The sequence below is a fragment of the Oryctolagus cuniculus genome, chromosome 13 (genome assembly GCF_051225735.1).
Source record: "Oryctolagus cuniculus isolate XC-2025 breed Fujian yellow rabbit chromosome 13, ASM5122573v1, whole genome shotgun sequence".
Classification (NCBI taxonomy): domain Eukaryota; kingdom Metazoa; phylum Chordata; class Mammalia; order Lagomorpha; family Leporidae; genus Oryctolagus; species Oryctolagus cuniculus.
In genome coordinates, this window is record NC_142879.1 from 28,149,716 (window position 1) to 28,174,205 (window position 24,490).

Consider the following 24,490-nt stretch of genomic DNA (forward strand, 5'->3'; position numbering starts at 1 on the left):
GTTAACTTGCACCTATCACTTATTCTCACTGTGCCTCAGTCTTTTCATCTGAAAATAGGGATGATAATAATAGAAGTGCAATGATTAAATGTATAACCCTCAAAACAGAGTTCCCCAAGCTTAATTCTTTCAGGTGTACCCTGGATCCTATACCTGAAGGGGACCTCAGGTTGCTTCTCTCCCTCTAGTAACTCCTAGCATGTTAGACTTCTGTGTCTCTTTTTTAGAGTGAAAAGAAGTTTTTAGGGAATGAATGTTCTGAAAAAACTAGGTATGAATTTCAAAAATTTTTGTTTCCAAATAAACCAACCTTTTCATTGCATTTACCATGGACTTTTTGAAGTATATTTCTTGCCTTACTACCCCTTTCTGGGCTATCAAATCTTAAAAGAAAATAGAACACTTCAGTTAAGACCAACAAATGCCTTGAAAATAAAAGCATAAATAGATCTTAATTAATTAGCTGGCTAATTATTCTCTCCTGAAGCCAAGTTTTTTAGATTCTACTACAACCATGATCAAAAACAAAACATCAAATAGTAGTGAAAGTGCTCTTTTTTGTTACCTTGGCCATTAAAGTTAATCAGTGCACAAGTGATTGCATTGAGATCAATTACAAGTATTTGGAAAGTGTCTTTCAGTAACATTGCATGTAAATTTTCTAGCAAGTTTTAAAAAATAGAAGTAAGGGTAAGGTGGAAGGGGATTCTTTCTTGTTTCAATAATGATGCAGTAGTGATCAGTATCAGCAGCCTAAGTTTAAATTCTGAAACCCCAAATTAAAATATCAAAAATGGTGGCCAGTGTTAAGTCGCAGCCTATGACACCAGCATCCCATATGGATGTCCTGGCTGCTCCACTTCCCTGCTAATGCACCTGGGAAAGCAGCAAAGGATGGCCCAAGTGCTTGAGCACCTGCACCCGCATTGGAGACCCAGATAAAGCTCCTGGCTCCTTGCTTTGTCCTGGCCCAGCCCGGGACATTATTGCCATTTGGGGAGTGAACCAGTGGATGGAAGATCTCTCTCTCTCTCTCTCTTTCTCTCTATCACTTCCTCTCTCTCTGTAACTCTGCCTTTCAAGTAAATAAATAAATCTTTTGAAATTAAACTAAAAATGTCAGAAATTCATTCCATTTATTATGTGTGTTAATTACCCTTTTTATAGGGGCCAAGGGATCCAAGTGTTCATTTTATCTGGATGTTATTTTTAACAATGTATTTCAGGATTGATATCTGACCCCTAAATGTTGAATTGATGTATAATTTTATAGTAGTTATGGGAATCTGTGAATTTGTTCCTCTTGACTGTCTGGTGAAGATGAGGTCAGATTAATGGTGGTATTGTCATGTCATGAATTCTAACAGTCTGCTTTTGGAAGAAAGTCAGCTCTGCTGCTGTACAATTTTCTAAGACCGATGATACAGACCAAATTCACTGTGATAAAGTGTGTTTGGCATGGATCTTCTCAGCGATGCTTCTAGTCCTACATTCCACTTAGTAGGCACTTGGGATTCTCTTGACCAGGACTATATTTTCTTCCAGTGAAAAGCAAAGGGTCCTTAATGGGCACATTATATGAAAAAAACAGTGCCATGCTTTTAGCAAAGAAAGCATGAGGTGCTTGATGGAGATGGATCTGCATGAGGAGCATCGCCCTCTCTCAGCTGGAGAGAGCTTAACAAAACCACAAAGACCCAGCCATCGTCGGGCATAAAGGTTTCTGGTCCCCAGTCTCTGCACACTGGAATTCTAGGACTTTACCAGGTACCTGTGAGTTGGAAGTGGAACTAAGGTAGAGACGAGAACCCATGGTCTACGGCAGTGCCATGCCTCGTACCCATCGCAGCAGAGGGCGACCCTGAAAGGCCACTGTGAGCAGGCAGAGGCTTCCTGTGCTCTGAGGCTTCCTGCCCAGCCCAGATCCTCTCCTTTCCCTTGAAGCCTTTACGCATCCCTGATTGGTTTCTGTAGTGCTCACCCATCAGCCCCATCCAGACAGTCTCAGAAGGCACCATTGTATGCTGGCAGGACACTTGAGGTCCACCTCAAATTTTCCACTGCCCTATCCTTTCTCTCCTCTCCAAGCCCCGTCTGTATTCTGGATCCCATACTTCCAAGAATTTCTCTTTACACAGAGTCTGCTACCATTTTGCTTCTTCTTTGGTTCACAATCTCTCCCTCTCTGTTTCCCTCTGTCTCACTCTGTTTCTCTCTGCCTCTCTGTCTGTCACACACACACACACACACACACACACACACAGGTGCTCACAATATGCAGAGCAATTGCCATTGTGGCCCTAAGCCATTATTAAGTAAAAGAAAAGATAAAAAGTAACACATTATTAAGTAGAAGGCAAGATAAAAGACAAAGGAGTAATCAGGATTGAGTAGATCTCACTCAGCAAGGAATACAGGAAGAAAATAATTCTTAAGGGGACGGTGTTGTGGCATAGTGACTTAAGATGCCACATGCAATGTCTGCATTCCATAAGGGCACTGGGTCATGCACTGGCTGTTCCACTTCTTATCCAGCTCCCAGCTAATGTGCCTGGGAAAGCAGCAGAAGATGGCCCAATTGCTTGGACCCCTGCATCTACTTGGGAGACCTGGAAGAAGTTCCTGGCCCAGCCCCAGCCATTGCAGCCATTTAGGGAGTGAGCCAGGGGATGGAAGATCTCTCTGTGTCTCTTCCTCTCTCTCTTTCTGTAACTCTGACTTTCAAATAGGTAAATAAATCTTTTTAAAAAATTTATTTTTATTGATATGTAATTTATATACTACTAACTATGTCCATTTAGAGTTTTAAGATGGATTTTATTTATTTAAAAGGTGCAATTACAGAGAGACAGAAACAGAGACAAAGAGAGGGGGAATCTTCAATCTGCTGGTTCACTCCCCAAATGGCTGCAATGGTCAGGGGCTAGGCCAGACTGAATCCAGGAACCAGAAGCTTCTTTTAGGTCTCCCATGTGGGTGCAGGGGCCCAAGGAGTTGGGCCATCTTCTACTGCTTTCCCAGGTGCATTAGCAGGGAGCTGGATCAGAAGTGGAGTACTCAGGACTCGAACCAGCACCAAAACTGCCAATTTTCTAATGTGGTGTGATTATCAGTTCCATCAGCACAGTGTGGGAGTTCTGGGTGTTCCCCATCCTTGCCAACATTAAGCATTACCAGTCTTTCTAATTCCAGGCATTCTAGTGGGCATGTAGTGGTATCTCATGGGGGTATAGTTTGCATTTCCCAGATAATTAATGCTTTGACCATCTTTGCATGGGTTTATTGCTACTTTTAGAACTCCTTTTGTAGTATATGCCTTCAAATCTTTTCCTCATTTTTTAAATTGAGTCGTTTCATTATTGACTTGTTAGGTTTTTCATATATTCTTGATCCAACTCCTTTGTTAAACACATCCATTGCCAATGCTTTCTTTCATTCTGTGGCTTGCCATTTCATTTCTTAATGATAGCTATCTTTTGAAGAAAGCTTTCAATTTGGAGAAAGCTCAGTTGTCTTCTTTTCTTTCATCGTTTGAGATTTGTATGTAGTAGGAAGTACTTACTATCTCAAAGTCCCTAATTTTCTCCCTTGCTTCCTTCTAGAAGTTTCATAATTTTCACTTTTACTTTTAAGTCCATGGTCCAAAATCATGTAAAAATAATATTTTAGGATTATGAATCTAGCAAAAAAATTTAGGAAAAACAATGTCTGAGAGACTCACCATCAGATTTTTCAGGGTTTGTATTCCCAGTTCTTATTTAGATTAGTTTTATGCTGAAGACACGGTAGGAGAGAATGAGAAGAAAGAGGCTGGTTTCTTTCTTTCTTTTTTTTTAAGATTTATTTATGTATTTGAAAGGCAGAGTGACAGAGGCAGAAGCAGAGAGAAAGTCTTCCATCTGCTGGTTCACTCCCCAGATGGCCACAATGGCTGGAGCTGCACCGATCCGAAGCCAGGAGCCAGGAGCTTCTTCCTCAGTCTCCCACATGTGTGTAGGCATTCAAGGACTTGGGCCATCTTCCACTGCTTTCCCAGGCCATAGCAGAGACTTGGATCAAAGTGGAGCAGCCAGGAATCAAACCGGCGCCCATATGGGATGCCAGCACTGCAGAAGGCAGCTTTCTCAGGCCACAGCACCTGCCCCAGAAGTTGGTTTCATATATTACATAAGCTCTTTGGCTTTTTGTACTTGCAATTTTATTTTCAACCTTTTTCTAAATATATTCTGGCATATGTTGAGAACATTTTCCCACAAACTTTTATACTTTTTAAACCATAATTTGGGAGCCAGTGCTGTGGCACAGCAGGTAAAGCCACCGCCTGCAGTGCTGGCATCCCATATGGACTCCGGTTCAAGTCCCAGCTGCTCCACTTCTGATCTAGCTCTCTGCTATGGCCTGGGAAAGCAGTAGAAGATGGCCCAAGTGCTTGGGCCCCTGCACCCATGTGGGATACCTGGAAGAAGCTCCTGGCTCCTGGCATTGGATAGGAGCAGCTCTGGCCATTGCAGCCAATTGGGGAGTGAACCATCGGATGGAAGACCTTTCTCTCTCTCTCTCTCTCTCTCTCTCTACCTCTCCTTCTCCTCTGTGTAACTCTTTCAAATAAATAAATAAAATCTTTAGACCATAATTTGAACAATTATAGGAAATCGCCTCACATTAATAATGCAAAAATGGATTTAGCCAATCCTTTCTTTGGTAATTACATTGTTTCCAGCTGCTTGCTAGTAGGATGTTGCTCTGAATGTTCTTGATGTCTTAGTTCTCTGTTTCTTTAAGAAAAAGTATTAGGTGTGGATTTATCAGTTTAAAGCTAAGACTATCCTTGAAGCTTTTTATATATGTTTCTAGAAAGAAGCTACTGACTTCTAGACCTCCCAGTAGTTGTAAACAAACCACAGCATCCCCCCACCAACTGTGGGCATTCCATTTGGTTTGTTTTTTTTTTAAAGATTTATTTTATTTATTTCTCCTTGATAGGTGACACCTAACTGAGCACCAAAAAGGAAACCTGTTAAAGCGAAATGAACACTATGAGAAACGGTGACTTGATCAGCCCTCACCCTGACTGTTGATGAGCAGCTTAATATGTTATCCCTCTTAGTATTTTTTTTTTGTTTGTTCTACTTAATACTTTTGGTTGAATACTGTAATCAATACACAATTCTTCTTAAGTGCTGAAACTTAACTGAAAAGTGATAGCTGTTAAATATAAGAGGGGGAATAAGAGAGGGAAGAGATGTGCAATTCGGGACATGCTCAAGCTGACTTACCTCAAACAGTAGAGTTAGAAACATACCAGGGGATTCCAATTCAATCCCATCGAGGTGGCATGTACCAATGCCATCTCACTAGTCCCAGTGATCAATTTCTGTTCACAATTGATCATAATGATAGGACTAAGAACCAAAGGGATCACATAAACAAGAATAGTGTCTGCAAATACTAGCAGATAGAATCAAAAAGGGAGAGAATGATCCAACATGGGAAGTGAGATACACAGCAGACCCATAGAATGTCAAATGTCCTAACAGCACTCTGGCCTCATAATCAGCCCTTAAGGCATGCGGATCCGGCTGAAATGCCCATGAGAGTATTTCAGGCATGGAAAGCCAAGACACTCTGGGGGGGAAAAAAAAAACCTAAATGAAAGATCTCCACGAGTGAGATCCCAGTGGAAAGAACGGGTCACCAAAGAAGGAGGTACCTTTCTCTGAAGGGAGGAGAGAACTTCCACTTTGACCATGGCCTTGTCTAAAAATGATCAGAGTCAGTGAACTCAGGGGGCTTCCATAGCCTTGGCAACTCATGACAAGAGCCTAGGGTGATTACTGAGGCCATAAACAAGAGTGTCAATTTGTTAAGTCAACAACAGGAGTCACTGTGCACTTACTCCTCATGTAGGATCTTTGTCCTTAGTGTGCTGTACATTGAGATTTAATGCTATAACTAGTACTCAAACAGTATTTTTCACTTTATGTTTCTGTGTGGGAGCAAACTGTTGAAATCTTTACTTAATGTATGCTCAACTGATCTTCTGTATATAAAGAGAATCGAAAATGAATCTTGATATGAATGGAAGGGGAGAGGGAGTGGATAAGGGGAGGGTTGCAGGTTGGAGGGACGTTATGGGGGGGAAGCCATTGTAATCAATATTCTGTACTTTGGAAATTTATATTCATTAAATAAAAGTTAAAAAAATTAAAAAAAGAAAAAAAAAGATTTATTTTATTTAGTTGAAAGAGTTATAGAGAGAGGCAGAGTGGGGGTGGGGGGATCTTCCATCTGCTGATTTACTCCCCAAATGGCTGCAATGGCCAGAGCTGGGCCAATCCAAAGTCAGGAACCAGGAGCTTTCTCCGGGTCTCCCATGCAGTTGCAGGGCTTGGGCCATCTTCTACTGCTTTCTCAGGCCATAACAGAAAGCTGGATTGGAAGTGGAGCAGCCAGAACTCAAACCGGGGTCCATATGGGATGCTGGTGCTACAGGCCAGGGCTTTAACCCACTATGCCACAGTGCATAGTGTGGTTTTAATGATTCCAAATGTGCCAGATAAAAACACTAAACCAGTGATGTTTTCATTAGTATTTCCTTGACTATTATGAGCCTGAATTTTTGTCATATGCTTTTCGATCATTTTTCTTTGTGAGTTATTCATTCAAATCCTTAGTCTATTTTTATTATGGTTTTTTATTGATTTATAAGAGCTTTTTATGTATTAGCTTGTATCAACATCTTAATACATGTTATCTTATTTTTGCTAAAGACACTTCAAATATTTCTCATTTATTGTCATTTAACTCTGTTTATAGTATTTTTTATTTGTAGAAAGCCAAATGTATTAAATTCTTAGTCTAGATTTCCCATACTTCAATACATACATGTTTGTAGATAGACGTGTGAATTATTATTTTCTTTTTGACCTTTCATGGATTTTTATTTTCACTATGTGATGCTCTAATCTGCCTGTGATTTGCTGTGGTGTAAGGAATGAAAAGGAATGTGTTCTAGTCACTTTCAAAGCACAGCCCGAGGCAAATCTTGTGTGTTCAGGGTTTGTGAGGAAAAGGATCCCAAGGCAGGAGAGTGAGGGAAAAGGAGAGAGGAAGGAAGAGAATCAGGCAGTGCATCGTTCCAGGCTGGCCACAGCATCCTCAGAAAACACGGCTGTGGCCCAGTCCCACAGGATGTCAACAGAGCCGCCGTGGAAGCAAAGCACAAGTCCAATGGCAATGGCACAGAGGGGTTTAAGGAGTGACAAACTGAGCCAACAACTCCCTCCTTCTCAGTGCTTGGAGTCTGCACTCCTGGCAGGGCTGTTAAGAGTGTCTAAGGTCCATGGTCTCAGCGGGGCAGACCTGGCTGCTGGAACTGCTCTGGCTCCCACTGAGACAGACAAGAGCCATGGAGGTTGTGCCTGGGAGACTGAGTAGAACTATTAGGAGATGAGTGACAGCACCTGAGGCCCAGGGGGTGGGTGGAGCTCAGCAAATTCAATCCGGTGCTTCCACTGGGACTTGGAGGGCATGGGGCTTTAGTAGTAACCCAAGGTACTAGATCATCAATCCTTTTTTTACCAGTTTGAATTCCAATTTTACTATATTCAAGTTCTCAATTGTGCTAGGGTTTATTTCTGGTTCCATCTCTCTCTATGATGCACAAATGTATATTTCTAATAATGTTTACCTCTCTGGTGGTTCAATTTGCCATTCATTCATTTATTCAGTGTTTTCTTGGCTGTTTCCATAAGATCATGCATGTAGGTAAAGTCGTAATCATTTGAACCAGTTTTGTTAAAAAAAAAATTGGGGGGGGGGGTCGGTGCTGTGGCACAGCAGGTTAACGCCCTGGCCTGAAGCACCGACATCCCGTATGGAAGCCGGTTCCAGGCCCAGCTGCTCCACTTCCAATCCAGCTCTCTGCTGTGGCCTGGGAAAGCAGAAGATGGCCCAGATCCTTGGGCTCCTGCACCCTCGTGGGAGACCTGGAAGAAGCTCCTGGCTCCTGGCTCCTGGCTTCAGATCAACGCAGCTCTGGCCGTTGCAGCCAATTGGGGAGTGAACCATTGGAGAGAAGACCGCCCCCCCCCCCCCGCCTCACCTCTCTGTATAACTCTTTCAAATAAATAAGTAAATAAATAAAAAATCTTAAAATAAATTTGAGACTTGGAAGTAAATCACATCAAATGAATATATGTCTTGAAGGATTATCAATTTGTTTATAATTTATCTTACCTATCATTCATACAACAGGGGATTTTATTTAAAATATTTTTAATATTCAGCTATCAGTTATTTGAAAGAGCAGCACACAAAGATACACAAAGAGAATAATCTTCCGTCTGCTGGTTTATTCTCCAAATGGCCACAACATCCACGTCTGGGCTCCATGGAAGCCCCCACCCCTGATGCCAACCCCAGTGCCAATTCTCTGCCTTTTTTTTTTTTTTTTTTTTGGACAGGCAGAGTTATACAGTGAGAAAGAGACAGAGAGAAAGGTCTTCCTTCCATTGGTTCACCCCCCGCAAATGGCTGCTACGGCTGGTGTGCTTTGCCGATCTGAGGCCAGGAGCCAGGTGCCTCCTCCTGGTCTCCCATGCAGGTGCAGGGCCCAAGCACTTGGGTCATCCTCCACTGCCTTCCCAGGCCATAGCAGAGAGCTGGACTGGAAGAAGAGCAACCGGGACTAGAACTCGGTGCCCCAACTGGGACTAGAACCCAGGGTGCCGGCGCCTCAGGTGGAGGATTAGCCTAGTGAGCCACAGCGCCAGCCTCTCTGCTGTGTTTGTACCTGGTCAGGTCTTTCCTAATTCTCAAAGTTGCTGTTCTACCTCCTTATTAATTTCCTTATTCTGATCCTGATATTAACCCTGTTCTTTCAGCAAGTGAACTTGCCTCTTATTCCCATCCCTACATCTATGACTAATTCTCTCCAGTGTGCCCTTTCTTCTAGCTTCATGCAAAGAAACATCTACTCTTCACCTCATCTGTGATCTCTTTATAGTCAACGTGTTTACCTCTGCTGTCATTTCACTTCTCCCTCTTTGTCTTCTTATAAACCTTTTCATTTCTTGAAATCTTCTGGATTTTAAATTTCTCTAGCTCCTTACTACTTTCTCTTTCCCAGTCACAAATGTACAGAGCCAACAAGTTCTTTCCTCGTTCTTCTTCCTTTGGTTGCTCCATAAACGTTTGCACCTTTCTTATACCCCAGAGTTTTATTTTTGGTACTGTTTTATTTCATGACTCATCGAATGAGATTGCTTCTAGGTAATCTCATTCACTCCTTGTGGCCCATGTTCTGCTGACCCCAGTGTTTTCATTTCTAGTTCAAACCTCACTCTTCATTTACACACTGTGCACTGGATCGCCTCCTCTGAGGTTTCACCAGCATCCCAAAACAATATGTACAAAACCCCACTATCAAACCCCTCCCCCAGATTTGGTCTTTACCATTTCTTCCATTGCTGTGAGTAACGTAACTGTCTACCCAGTCTCTCAAGCCAAACTGGGAGTGTCCCCAGGCTCCTTCCTCCCCAGCATCCAGCCTCGTCTTTCTCCTTAAATTCTGCAACATTCTTCTCTCTCCTGTGCCCCTGCTGTTAACTCTGACCCTAATCTTTTCTCTTTGGAACTACTGGCATAACCTCTCTGCTCTGAATGTTTTTTCATGATCTAAGCTTTTTCTGACTCCAGGGCATTTCCATGTACTGCCGATTGCCCCCTGTCCTTAAAATACATGCCTGCTCTGATCTTGACCTTGTCAAACATTTCTGGACATAATCATCAATTGAGATCTTTTTTTTTTAAAGAAATAGTTTTAGTTAAATCTCTCGTGTGTTTAAAACCCCCTAACAGCCCTCCATTGCCCTTGATATAAATTTCAATCCCTTTGCATGGCATAGAGATTATCTTCTCTAGTCCTTTCTGTCACCAAGATTCACACCCTATCTGCTCATCACAGAAAAGTTCTTACGTGTCCACTCCTCTGTCGTTCACATTGCTATTCCATGTCATTATGGGCAATATGTTCACTCAACTTTTTATCACCTGTAATGCTTCTACCACCTCCTCCCGTCTAACTGTCCAGCAAATCAGTGTTTGTTTGAAATGATCTTAAAAATCATGTAATCTTTTCCTTGCCAGCTCCTACTCTGAACTGATAATTTTCTTTTTTGTACTCCCATGTAGACCTATACCATAGTACCTTTAATGAACGTAATTATTTTTAGAACTATTTGTCTCTCCATAATAATGGATAGGCTAGATATTTCTTCATCAAAAAAATCATTTTAAAGTACTGTGATAAACATTAGGGACACAACTGTTGATGATGGAACCATTGCTTGCAAGAAGCATACACAGAGAAAGGTACAGAGACAAATATGCACAGGTAATGCAACAAATACCAGATAGCCTTTTTCACCTCCTATTCATCTTAGGGGCATTGAGAAAAGACATTTAGTTCTGTGAGCCTCATACTGTGCCTGACATGTTCCCTCAGTAAAGGTTTATAGTTTTGGAGGGCCTCAGTTGGGAAGGAGAGAGGTGGTGAACAACCAGTTCATACAATAACCAAAGGAGGCTCCCTACTGTCTTAGCCCATTTTCCCATCAATATGTACCTTCATATTCACTGAATGTTGCACTGGAACCATTGCATCTGAAAGCCCAAGGAACACAAGGCAGTTGCCAAAGAGGGTATCTTTGGCATGCTCTACCACCAAATTTGCAGAAGTTCTTGTTGCTTCTGCCTCTGCCTGGAACTCCAATCCCTTGGTGGAACTTGCAGCCAGTAGGTGCGTGGCAAGAAATAACAGTCTACCCACAGCCTTTGGCCACACGGTAGAGCCCAATGTGGTGACTACATCCCTCTTCCATTCCTCTCAGAATCTCACATCCATCAAAACTCAATGAAGCCCACATGATTCATGATCTTCTGTAGTCCGTGAGCACCTGGGGAGTTTATAAGCAGGGAAATCTGTGTTGGAATCTCAGTTTCACTGCTTACAAAGTATAACAATCACCCAGTCCTCAACCTTTTTGAACTGCAAATGCTTCATCTGTAAAAAAAAAAAAAAAAAAAAAAAAAAAAAAAAAAAAGATAAAATTTTCTTAAACAATAATCTGATTGAAAATGCCACAGGGCCAGTGCTGAGGCACAGCGAGTTAAAGCCCCAGCCTGCCAGCCTGCAGTGCCGGCATCCCATATGGGTGTCAGTTTGAGTCCTGGCTGCTCCACTTCTGATCCAGCTCTCTGCTAAGGCCTGAGAAAGCAGCAGAGGATGGCCCAAGCGCTTGGGCCCCTACACTCACATGGGAGATCTGGAAAAAGCTCCTGTTTCCTTACTTCAGATCAGCTCAGCTCCGGCCATTGCAGCCATTTGGGGAGTGAATCAGCGGATGGAAGACTTCTCTCTTTCTCTCTGTCTTCCTCTCTTTGTAACTCTGTCAAATAAATAAAAATAAATCTTTAAAAAGAGCTTAAAAATAAAATGTCTTATTAAGCATCTACTACATGACAATCAGAGCTCCCTTTCACTGAGAGCTGCCCCAAGAAGAAATGATTCCCTTTCATGGATCTGGTTTTTGGCATGTTTTCTCTTGTGGTTGCCTTCAGCCATATGGCCATATCTATGACTACTTCTACTTTTGCATCTCCTTGGCTTACCACTTCAACATACATCTATTAACTAGAAAATTAAATGTGGTTGTAATTACCCACCATCACTGGCCATCCTCCCAACCCACCTGGGCAACAAGGCTCCAGGCTGGGCTGACCCTGGCACTGGCTGGTCTGGAGCTGGCTGTGACTGGTTTCCCTTCTGATGGTCTGACTTCCAGTCTCAGGAACAGCGCACATTGCTCTAAATTGGTCACTCCACATGCTCTACTCAAGAGTCCACTCAGTCTTTCCCTGCCTCTCTTCCTCACCACAAATGACTCTGGTCAGTTCAAATACAGCACTGTTATTGAGAAAGGGGGGAGAAAAAATGGTTTCTCCCTATGGTCTTTTATTAAAAATGACTCACATCTCAGTTTGTAAGGTGAGGCAAAGAACAAAGAAAGATGACAGTGTGGGAAAATACAGGAGATACTGAAAACAATCAACAGGACAGGACAGCAGATGTAGCCCATTTTAGTCCAAGACTCCCCTCCCCCACCTCAAACACAAGTAGAACATTATAATTTATTTCCTCTAGTAGGCGAGAGAATTGCCACCTCCAGAAGGAACTGGATTCTCCATTCATCTCTGAGAATCTAGCAATTGGCCAATTTTTTGGACAATTCTTAACAAATCATTTAACTAATTTCCTTATAAGTTCTTTATCAAGAAACTAAATTCCTAAAATGTTCCTCCTCACTAGAAAAATCCCCTGACTCTGTCATCTGCTTTAAGCCACAGACTTACTCTACAGAAGTTTATTTTCTCACAGTCTGGAGGATCCAAGTCCAAAATTAAGGTTCTGGTCAACTCAGTTTCCTAGCTGGCAGCCAACCACCTTCATACTGTGGGTTCACATGGTGATTTGGGGTCTCCTCTTGTTAGGATGCCAATCCTTTCAGGGATACAGCTTAGGACTTTATTTCACATTAATTACTTCCTTACTTCAAACAGGCCACCTTGGATTTTAGGGCTTCCACACAAGGTGGAAGTCCATAGCACCTTTGGAAAGACAAAGTCAAAGGGACAGAATCACAGCAGGTGCATATTTAAGTCAATTACCCAGTGTCAGACATCAACTATGAAAAAGACTTAGCAAGTTGGATCATCCATCACCACTGCTTCTGTCACTGGGAGAGCTTTTGACAACACCTTCTCTTGTATTTCAAAGCACTTCGGGAGAGTTCAAAGAACTCTTGTAGATTGACTCTGACTGTATAACCTTGGTCCCTGACACTGCTGAGAACCCTCATTATAGAGGAGGTGTGCTTCTTCTGCCTACCATGTATCCCTCTCTCCTGACTGGAACAGCTAATAACCTCTTCATGCACCTAGCATCTGGTCATTTGCTCTCTGTTCTCCAGGGGTCCTGGGTGTGCCATGCTTCTTGCTCTCAGGCTGAAAACTCCCCTTTCATCTTTTGCAACACTTCTAGATGTGGGAGCCCGTCCTATTCCTCTGTGCAGTGCTATCCAAGAGCTGGCTACCTAGTCCACTGCGAACCAGCACTCCCTGGCCTCTCTGTGAAACGCATGCACAGCCAGCTTCCCTTGTCCTGCTGACAGCCTTGCCATGTCTCTGTGCGCTCTGCCATGCAGGCACTGCTTGCGTTGAAGAGGGTGTCTCCGTCTTGGGATTTCCCACACCCGTAGTTTCCCCACAGTGCAAGCTCCTCATCTTCTCCAGGCCTCCTGTCTGCCAGGGCAGAGGCCCGCAGGGAGCTGACAAAACCCCAGACACTGAGCCATGATGGGATGAGGAGAGTCTGGCTGCCCTTCACTTCCTGTCCCAAGCTTAAGGGACCAGACAGTCGGGGCTTTCCCTTTGGTCCTGGAGTGGAGTCACCCACAGGGAAAACCATGTCATCAGCACTTTTTGACTGTAATTCCATGAACCCTTCACATACATACACACACACACACACACACACACACACAGGATGATAAAAAATATGCTTAAAATATGGTAGTGATAAGGTGAAAAGTCACTGTTGGATACTTCTCTGAGAAGATCACTTAGTAAAACAGCAGGAAGAATAAAGAGCAAAATATGAAAGTATGGGACCATATAATGGAGAGGAGCTCTTGTTCTTCTCCTTGGTGTCTCCACAGTATGCATACACACACAGAGTGTCTGCTCATAGCAGCAAAATAGCTTCATATTGTCCCCTCCTTCTCTCCTCCTTTCCCTTCTACTCTTGCTTCACTGTCTCTCTCTATTCCTTCTTTTGTGCCTTCCTCCCTCCCTCCCTCCCTCCATTCTTCCCTTCTTCCCTCCCTCCCTGGCCATCAGATGAATGAGCCAAATAATGCAACAAACCAGAGAACCATCTCTTTATCTCAGTACTGCTCTCTGTAGATGGCTGGGATGCTTACTACCAGTGCACACTTCTTATCTTGAACAGTTTCCCTCACACTTTCCCAGTAACTGTCCCAATAACTAGGAGGGAAGTGTGGTCCAGGCAGCACGTGGGCCCCAGCCTGGCTCTGCTCAGAAATATTTCCATAGCACATCGTCTACCTTCTCGTTAACATACATCACCGTCAGCTCTACTGTTCACCCATGAACAAGTCATTGGTCTCTCAAAGGTTCAGAAAAATGGACAGTAGCTTCTAATCTCAAATAGGGTAGGAACTCTTGGTCAAAAGCTCATTTCTTGTCAGCTTTAACATACAGGCTCTAAGAGCAATTACTCTTACACCCCTCAGAAATAAAAATTCCTCACATCTGCCAAGTTCTGCACATTCACAGAGCACTTTAACATTAGTTATTCCATTTAGTATCTCAACCACCATGGGCATTAGGTAAGACGCATGTATAAAGAATGATAATCATAGCAACAACTTTTATTGAGAGCTTACTTTGTGCCATTGGCCATGCCACATGCTTTGTATGGATTATCTCGGATTGTCTTCATCTGTTTTCCACTTCTGTGACTGAATAACACAGACTGAGTAAGTCATACATAAAGATTTGTTCAGCTCATGATTCTGAAGGTCTAAGGTTGAGTGGCCACATCTAGTGTGAGCCTGCTGGTTGATGAGGACTGTGCAGAATTCCAAGGCAGCACAGAGCATCACATGGCAAGCTAATTCAGGTCTCTCTTGTTATAAAGCCATTACTGCAACCATGGGAATCCACCCCTAATGATCTTATCTAGTCCTAATTACTTCTCAAAGGTCTCACCTCCAAATACCATTATTATTATTATTATTATTATTATTATTTTGACAGGCAGAGTGGACAGTGAGAGAGAGAGAGAGAGAGAAAGGTCTTCCTTTTTGCCATTGGTTCACCCTCCAATGGCCACTGCGGCCAGTGCGCTGCGGCCGGCGCACCGCACTGATCCAAAGCCAGGAGCCAGGTGCTTCTCCTGGTCTCCCATGCGGGTGCAGGGCCCAAGGACTTGGGCAATCCTCCACTGCACTCCCAGGCCATAGCAGAGAGCTGACCTGGAAGAGGGGCAACCAGGACAGAATCTGGCACCCCGACCGGGACTAGAACCCGGTGTGCCAGCGCCGCAAGGCAGAGGATTAGCCTAGTGAGTCGCGGCACCAGCCTCCATTATTATATGACTTGGGGGAATTAAACTTCCAACACATGGATTCTGGGGGACACGTCCAACCCATAGTGTGATTATCATAACAGCTCTACAGTAATTCCTGGTGGCAGATGAGAAAACGGAAGTACAGAGAGATTAGATGATTTGTGCCCATATTACAGATGAGAGCTCCAGTAATTGATCCCAGCAAATGAAATTTTCAAGTCTAGAATGAAGCTCTCCAAGGCTCTGTCTAAGGCACTATGCTGTTTTTCACATTTCCCAGTTACCTGATGGTCTTGGACCATTCAGTGCAGCTTTCAGATGTCACCATCCCAACCTAAAAGAGGTCAGGCACAGTGGTCAGTCAACTGTGCCCACAGGTCAGTGTCTGAACAGACACAAAGCCATCTCACCAAAGGCAAACAGAGAATCCCCACTGGAAATGACTAACAGGGATTCTTTGCTTCTGAGGCAAGAGCTGGAATCTATAACTAGTTAGCACCAGTTCCACTGGCGTGCTCTGTCTACAGAATGCAGACTATGGCATTTGGCAATGGCTCTTAAATTTGGCACACGCCACACTCCTCTGGACCTATGAGATAACATAACCAAATGTTTTCTGATGCTGTAAGAAATGAGTATTTTGCAGGTAGCAGGAAATGCAAACATCCCCACTACAGGAGACTCACTCCATCCAATCCCAAGGGCAAAATGGCTCACACCCTCTTGACCCTTCTAAAGGTTAAATGTGAGCAAGGGCCTAGATAAATGGTCACAATGCAAACAAAATCATGTAAATAAATGCATCTCTGATCTGTGCAGGCTGGTGATGCCAAATATACCATCTGCACCATTTCTCATGATGAGCTGACTTTTTTTCCCTGTGTGTCCCAAGCAGTGAGAAGACGGCCTCATTTATGCAGACCAAGGCTTGCATCTCTTGGAAATTATTTTTAAAATTTCATACCCACAGATGATCAGTGACATTTTTGTCTTTTTCCAGGTTAGGCTGCAGTCAGAAGAAAGAGAGAAATCCCACTAGAAAGTAGCAGGGGAGGTGTTGAGGCCTGAGAGAGTGCTTGCAGTGTATTGTGATTTTGAGTGGGTCCTGTTGTATCTGTAATCTAAGCACCCTCACTTTGTCTGTTTGTTCATAGTCACTTAGAAAAAGTATTGTTGACATCTACTTATGTTGGGTATTACCATTGCAAAGATGAGTAAAATATGCTACCTGCTTTGGAAGGACATTCCTTGTGCTGTGAGAATTTGCTTGGCACGGTTTATGGATAACCTCTTGTGAAAAAAAAATGAGGAATCTCTAATCAGAATCTTTTGCAGAACTTCTGAAAAATACAAATCACTGTGACTCTTTCTTTGGTTATCAATGGGCCTAATGTTGGGCTCAGGCATCTGCTTTAGGCATTTTTTTTTTAAAGAAAAGAAAATGAAACTCTTAGGTCTAGCATTGGCAAATATTTTCTGCCGAGAGCCAGATAGTAAATATTTTCCATTTTGAGGGTCCTACAGTTTCTGTTGCAACTCCTCACCTCTGCCATGTCACACAAAAGCATTCACAGACAATATGAGAATACGTGAGCCTGGCTGTGTTTCAATAAAATGTTATTATTACACAAATAAGCAGGGCTCTGGATTTAACCTTTGGGCTGTAGTTTTCTGACTCCTGTTCCAACTGAGTTGTAGTTTTCTTGACTCAGTTTGAGATCTTGTGTGCAGAAAACATTGCGACTTTGGAGAGGGTGTGACAGGCACTCCTGTGTATGGTGGGAAAAGGGGTTGCTCTTACCTTTCGAACTTTTTCTCAATTAACAAAGTAATGTGGCTTTTCCCTACCCATGCCATGGTAGAGAAAACCATATATTTTGAAATAATTCTTTCAGTGATCAGATTACACTGAATCAGATCAAATCCTTTTCAGAGATCCACAAAGTAAATTCCAGTCCCTTTGGAGGTAGAGAGTCTTATTAGATACACAGTCTAAACCAAGCAATCAATCTAATTACATTCTAAGCTTTTCTAAGATCAGAATATAAATAGATATACCTGAGGTTATTAGATGTAGAATTGCTATTTATAGCCATATATGTGGAGAAAGTTCTTAAATCTTGAGAGCAGACTGAAGTTCTTAATTGACATATGATCATATTTGATGTAACTAAGGAAAACAAATCAACTCTTGACTGTAAACTCTTGGTATTCCTTTCTAAGATCCTGAAATTCCCTTAGTACTTATTAAGGGTGTATTTACATCAACAAATATGTTTGAATCAACAATGTTGGATTAAACAATGTTGGATGAACTGTAACCCTTTGATAAGAGAATTTTTGAGGGAGAAACTAAACAGGATACACCTAAGGCATTGGTGATAAACGCAACAAGAAGGGAGCACAGCTATCAATTGCTTCTTCCTGAGTGGAGGTGGAGTGGGGGAAGTGGAAGGAAGGAAAGGCATCATGAGGGTTCTGAAAGAACCATGGAGAGGAAGTAACATTTGAGCTGGGTACTGAGGGGTGAGTAGGAGTTCTCCATCAGGGAAAGGGCAGAGGAGGGGGTCTTCCATCAGCAGCAGCTCAGTGTTAGAAAGAGCATTTCATATGGAAGGAGCAACATGTAGGCTAATTTGACTTCAGCACAAGCAGAGTGCCTGAGGATAGCAGAAGATGCAAGACAGAGGGGTGGTGTGAGATAGACGCTGAAGGAACTGTTTGTTGGTAACACTAAAGCTTGGGCATCTTTTTTTTTAAATAGGCTAGGGGAGGGGCTGGAGCTATGGTGCAGTGGCGCTGTGGCGCAGTGGGTTAAAGCCCTGGCCTGCAGTGCCGGCATCCCATATGGGCGCTGGTTCGAGTCCCGGCTGTTCCACTTCCCATCTAGGTCTCTGCTATGGCCTGGGAAAGCAGTAGAAGATGGCCCAAGTCCTTGGGCCCCTGCACCCACTTGGGAGACCCTGAAGAAGCTCCTGGCTCTTGGCTTTGGATCAGCTCAGCTCTGGCCCTTGCAATCATTTGGGGAGTGAACCAGTAGATTAAAGACCTCTCTCTCTCTCTATCTCTCTAACTCTTTCAGAAAAAAAAAAAAAATAAATAAATAAATAAATAGGCTAGGGGAACCATTTAAGCTTTAAAGCCAGAAACTGACATGATCTTAGCTGCGATTTTGACAGATGATGTTGGGCTATGAGTCAGAGGGGGTCTTTAGCCTACTAAAATGTTCATAATTTGTTCCCTATACAGAGGTGATGCAACCTTTCTCCAGGAAGCTCAGCACATTCCCCAAATGCCAGGATCCCGGGAAAGTGCATCCATGTCACAGCCCCCACCCCCTGTAGAGTGGACAGGGTACCCACGCAGGCCCATGGCACAGCTCTGTCACCTGCTTCATCCCTAGCAACTTGTGGACGTGTGTGGCCATAAGAGGCTACAGAGCAAGAAACAGACACTGACACTCAAAACTCTTCAACAGAGAAAGAGACACTCTTAATCCCAAGTCTGTTTCCTTGTAGAAAGACAGAACTCATGGCCCTCTCAGTCTTCTGATCCAAGCCATTCCCCATACTCCACAAATGGGCTCAGCACGTGCCTCAAAAGGCACTCACCACTAGCACGTGGCCCTGGACTTTCAGTCCAACGCTGGCCCCATGCTTCTCCCAGGTTCAGGTCTTTCACTGTCTATGCACAGCACCAGCCCTGGAGCGTTGGTACAATGTGAGTGCTTCACTGCACAGCCACAGTCATGCCTTCGATCCCTGAAGTTTGTGTTCTGCAGCCTCTCCGAACGGCAGCTCCTCCACCCGTAGCCCTGCCTTATGGCTCCTTCAGGTCCCTTCCTCTCCAGCACCTCAGCCATCCTCTTAGCTCTTCCCTCATGCTCCTCTCCGCGGCAGGCTTCGGGGAAGTCAGAAGGGGCTGCTGCTCAGGGAAGAGCAGGGATCCCACTACTGCAAAGGTGGGTCTGGGCTGAGCAGGTGTTGGACAGGGCCTTTCACGTGGATTTTGTGAACAGAACTTACAGACCACACTAGGCGTCCTAATGATGCCCAGTAGTGATAAGAATTCACTCCATTCTTATCACTGCCAAGGTTAGGGTGTCACGTGGGACTCCTGCGTCCCATAGCAGAGAGCCTCGGTTTGAGTCCTGGCTCTGCCCCTTATTCCAGCTTCCTGCCAGTGTGCACTTTGGGAGGCAGCAGGTGATGATTCAATTATTTGAGTCCCTGCTACCCATGTGGGAGACCTTATCAGCAGTGATAAGAATTCACTGTGGCACAGTGGGGTACGCTGCTGCTTGGGGTACTCGCATCCTATATCATCCTATATCAGAGTGCCTAGGATCCAGCCCTGCCTCTTGCCCTCTGTCCTTGTCACTCTGCCTTTCAAATCAATCAATTTTTAAAAAAGAATTTTCTCTATGGTGTTTACTGCTTTAATATGGAAACTAATAGAGTGATTGCATGAGTCCCCTTTATGGAAACTGAATTTCTAAATTCAAGTAATGGGAACAATAAAGTCCTTGCCGGGCCACCTTAGTACTGTGAAGAAGATCTTTCTCTCCAGTGATGGCCAGGAAGCAGACTGGGCCACTGCACAAGGAAAGCAGCTGTTTGGACCAGAGAACAAGCCCGCAGGCTAAGGAGGGAGAAAGGGGAAGAAACACCTTCTCACCTGACTTTATTTCTGGTCATAAAAGAACTGATCACTCTGCCAGGATAAAACAACAATTTTCTTCTATTTTTTTGCTTTCACAGTCATCTTTCTTTTCTATTTCTATTTCATTCCTGTGTGGCTATACATCAGGAATACTCGGGCCACTTTTTTCTAGTTTGTTTTCCTTTGCCTTCAACCACAAGGAAATTACTCAATGTTACTTATGCTTATTTAAAAACAAATGAAGGCCGGCACCACGGCTCACTTGGCTAATCCTCTGCCTGCTGCGCTGGCACCCCGGGTTCTAGTCCCGGTTGGGGCGCTGGGTTCTGTCCTGGTTGTTCCTCTTCCAGTCCAGCTCTCTGCTGTGGCCCGGGAAGGCAGTGGAGGATGGCCCAAGTGCTTGGGCCCTGCACCCGCATGGGAGACCAGGAGGAAGCATCTGGCTTCTGGCTTCAGATTGGCGCGGTGTGCCGGCCATAGCAGCCTTTTGAGGGGTGAACCAACGGAAAATGGAAGACCTTTCTCTGTGTCTCTTTCTCGCACTGTATAACTCTGCCTGTCAAAAAAAAAAAAAAATGAAAGGAGACCACCTATCATGAAACTTGTTTAATAAATGCCACGTTGAATGTTTAGCACATACCGTTTTCAGCAAAATGTCCTATTGCTGTAGATCATTATTTATTTATTTATTTCGAAAGTCAGAAAGACAGAGAGGTAACATCCCAAATGCCCACAACAGCCAGGCCTGGGCCAGGCCAAAGCCAGGAGCCAAGAACTCAACCCAGGTCTCCCACATGGGTAGCAGGGACTCAAATAATTGAATCATCACCTGCTGCCGCCCAAAGTGCACATTGGCAGGAAGCTGGAATAAGGGGCAGAGTCAGGACTCAAACCGAGGCTCTCTGCTATGGGATGCAGGAGTCCCACGTGACACCCTAACCTTGGTTGCACAAGTCCTGGCCACATTTGTCATTATTTAAACACACTTTTTAGTTCTTTTCAAGGATTGGGTTTGGCTAATTGAGCTTGGAAACAATCAAAAAAAGGCTGACAACTCTTTGGATGTAAATGGGAAGAAAAAAACTGAAATGTTAACTACTAAGTTATAGCCAACTATTGCTCCCTTACCGTTAGTGATGGAAATATAGTTTGCTGTGCCATACAAAAGGATACCTTTATATTTTGAATTGCAAGTTTCTAATTATGTGCAAGGGTCATGACAGAATTGATCTGAAAATATGTTAAAAATTGGGGCAAAGGATGCCATATTATTAAACAAAAACATTTGAAAATGAAAAGTCTCATGCATGCTTCATGGTGCAAGATGAGATTTTTATTAAAGTGAGTTTTAAATGCTGATTAATCCTCTTGAGAGTCAGCTTCCCAAAGCATTGGGTTGTATTCAAGTCTTTCCAAAACAGCACATCACCTCCACTATTCTGAATATTAATTGAACAGCATTAGAATTAAGAAGACAAAGCAAGATGTAAAACATGGTTAGAACTGCCAGGGCTTCCATCTAAATAAGTCATTGGAAATACAAGTGAGGAAGAGAAAAATGCTGTAAATTGGTCTTATCAGAGCAGCGAAGCTTCCTCTGAGCCCTTTTCCAAAATGAATTTGCCACTTTGAAGCTCAAGGAAGCTTCAGCTATGACTTGGCCTTGTATGTATTTATATGGACAATTCTGACCAGAAATAGAGTTCTGTTTTTGACTTGTGATTTGGGACAATATCAGGGACATTTTCTTTGGGAGAGAAGGAGCAAGAGATGCCCAAGAATATTATCCAGTTGATAGAATTTTCCCAATTCCTTATTTTATATTTCTATTTCCATCTCAGGCTACACTCAGAAATCAAAGAATTAGCCAAATTTAATCAAACAAAATGTCACTGTGTTTTCAAAACAACTCATTAAGCTCTGAATCAAGGACTGCAAGCAACTTAGGACTTATTGTCATAATATTCTATTTTTTTTTTTTTTTTGAGATTCAACTTCTTTTATCTCTCAGATCCAGTTTGGTGGTAGATAAAATCCTCTTTTCTCCACCAGAAGCAAACTAAAATACCAGTTTTGATTACAAACCAGAGGGAATTTTACATTTTGTTGTCTCCTTAAACGGTTGCTGTGTATTTGAGTGATAGCTCTTTGTTTGCAAGGATGCAAAAGCCACTCTCACATCTAATTCTAATGAGATAAATGGCATTACGAAGGGAATATTAAAAATTTACAGCCTTCTTTACTAAGTTTATTTGTCAGCCGTACATGCTGAATATTGCATAGCGCACACACACACACAAAAGCATACAATCCTAACGATGAAAAAGACATGAGGAGATAACGATGCAATCATAGCACGTCTGATGGCGTTTGCATATCTCTGTTGCTGTTTGGCACATCACTTAATTGTATTGCGCCAAACTGGCAGAGTCACACAATATGTTAGTGTACAGGGTCCTCAGTTTAAGGGGAAAATCTCGAAGTGTTAACTATACACTGTCTAATTATACAACCTTACTGTCCCAGAATGTGATTTCCAAAACCATTTCTGACATATGGGAAAAGGGTAGAACAGCTGGTCATTAAGGTTTTCTCAAGACTATTTAGCAACACACTTGATTGTAATTAAAGTGAGACACTAAATACTGCACTTGTGCTACAATGTATTTTTAATTTTTATGGCATGTGCTAAAAGTAAATAGATGCGCAGCCGTCAAGTTTCTTCATTCAGCATCCAACTTGTCAAAGATGCATGTCTGCTGGGCCGATCCCCGGCAGGGTCCTGGTCTAAGTCAGTTACATCCATTCGTGGAGTTTAAGTTTGCCTTTCAGGCACACAGGAAATGGCTATTTGCAACTGCCAGGCAAAGCACGACATGAAGTCATTCACTCATTCACCCATCAAACACTGCTTGGCCAGGCAAAGCACGACATGAAGTCATTCACTCATTCACCCATCAAACACTGCTTGGCCAGGCAAAGCATGACAAGAAGTCATTCATTCAAACACTGCCCATCGAACACTGCCTGGCATGAGTTCGTTTGCCCTTGTTACGGAAGCTCCTGTAGGTGCTATGGGAGCACTAAGGAGGAGCACCTGGCCCCCACTGGAGGTGTTCCTTGAATACAAATTATTTTAGGCAACTAAGAAATCTTGGAATTCAGGGGATGAGGAGTATGGGGTGGAGGCAGAAGAATAGTAGAAGCAGAGGGAGTAGCTTACAAAGAGGCATGGAGGTGAAAGAGAATATTATAATCTGAACTGAATCTGAATATTTAAAATGCCCTGGCACTTGAAATTCATTATCTCATCGAATCCTCATAGCAAGCCTGGTGGTAAGTACTGTTATTATCTATAATCTACAGATGGGGAAGCTAACCGTCTGGTCTGTGGTACAAGAATTAATGGGTAAGTCAATCAAGATTCAAACCCAAGATTGTGTGAGTCCCAAGTCATTATCTTTTTCCATATTGCCTTTCCCAATTATCATACACTTGTATCAAAAAGTTCGTGGAAAATGCGTATTATGAAAAAACAATATGTGTGCATGGGCTTCATTTTATTTTCCTTATTGCATCAGGGTGAACATTTGGCACCGTTGTTAACAGGCTGCTTGACATGGCTTCATCCCGTATTGTAGTGACTGGGTTTAAGTCCTGGCTCCACTTCTAATTCCAGCTTCCTGCTAATATGCACCCTGGGAGGCAGCAGGTGATGGCTCAAGTACTTGGGTTCCTGCCACTAGGCTCCTGTCTTCAGGATGACCCAGCCCTGGCTATTTGGGCAGAAAACCAAGGGAGTTAAGATTCTCCCTCTCTCTCTTCTCTACCTCCCTACCTCCCTCTTCTCTGTGTGTGTGTGTGTGTGTATCTGTCTATCTGTCTGTATGTCTGTCTCTCAATATCTCTTTACCTTTCAAATACAATGAAAATAAATAAATATTTTTTTAAAAATTCTGGACCAAAATACACTAACCATTAATTCCATTTTTATGACCTTTTTGAATACCGCGTGTGTGTGTGTGTGTGTGTGTAAAGTATGTGTATTTAATTTTAAAAGAATTTGGTGTATAAACCCAACAATCCTTATTTTTAAAAAAAATTATGATCATGAGATTCAAAAGACGACAGACGGCGAGAAAATAGTTGGAAATCATGTATTTGACAAACGACTTATATTTAGAATATAATTCTAATTCAATATAATTCAATTCTCAACACTAAGAAAACAAATCACCAATTAAGTAAATGAGCAAAAGATTGAGGCACTTGACCAAAGAAAATACATGTTGACAAATAAGCAAATTAAAAAACGCTCAACATCATTAGCCATTAGGGAAATGCAAATGAAACCACAAGGAAATGCCACTACTGACATTAGAATGCCTAACATAATAAAAGTAATGGTAATATCAAGTGTTAGCAAGAGTGTGGAGCCACTGGAATTCACACATTGCTGCTGGGAGTGCAAAACTGTGCAGCCGCTCTGGGAAAGTTTGGTAGCTTCTTATAAAGTTCAACATTTACTTTCCATATGATACAGCAAACTCACTCCCAGGGATATACCCTAGAGAAATGAAAATTTATGGTCACACTAAAACCTTCATGTGAATA

General features: G+C 42.9%; 1 long non-coding RNA gene across 15 annotated transcripts in view; it reads right to left on the reverse strand.

Moving 5' to 3' along the window:
- LOC103350974 (uncharacterized) overlaps positions 1–24,490 on the reverse strand; it is a 183,641-nt gene that overhangs the window by 25,667 nt on the left and 133,484 nt on the right. For 10 of the 15 annotated variants that reach the window (XR_016219640.1, XR_016219641.1, XR_011381441.2 and 7 more), the window contains one exon: positions 11,353–11,450. The exons of the other annotated variants lie outside the window; for them this stretch is intronic. This is a non-coding gene — a long non-coding RNA (uncharacterized LOC103350974). The remainder of the gene's footprint in view (positions 1–11,352; positions 11,451–24,490) is intronic. 15 annotated transcript variants of the gene reach the window in all.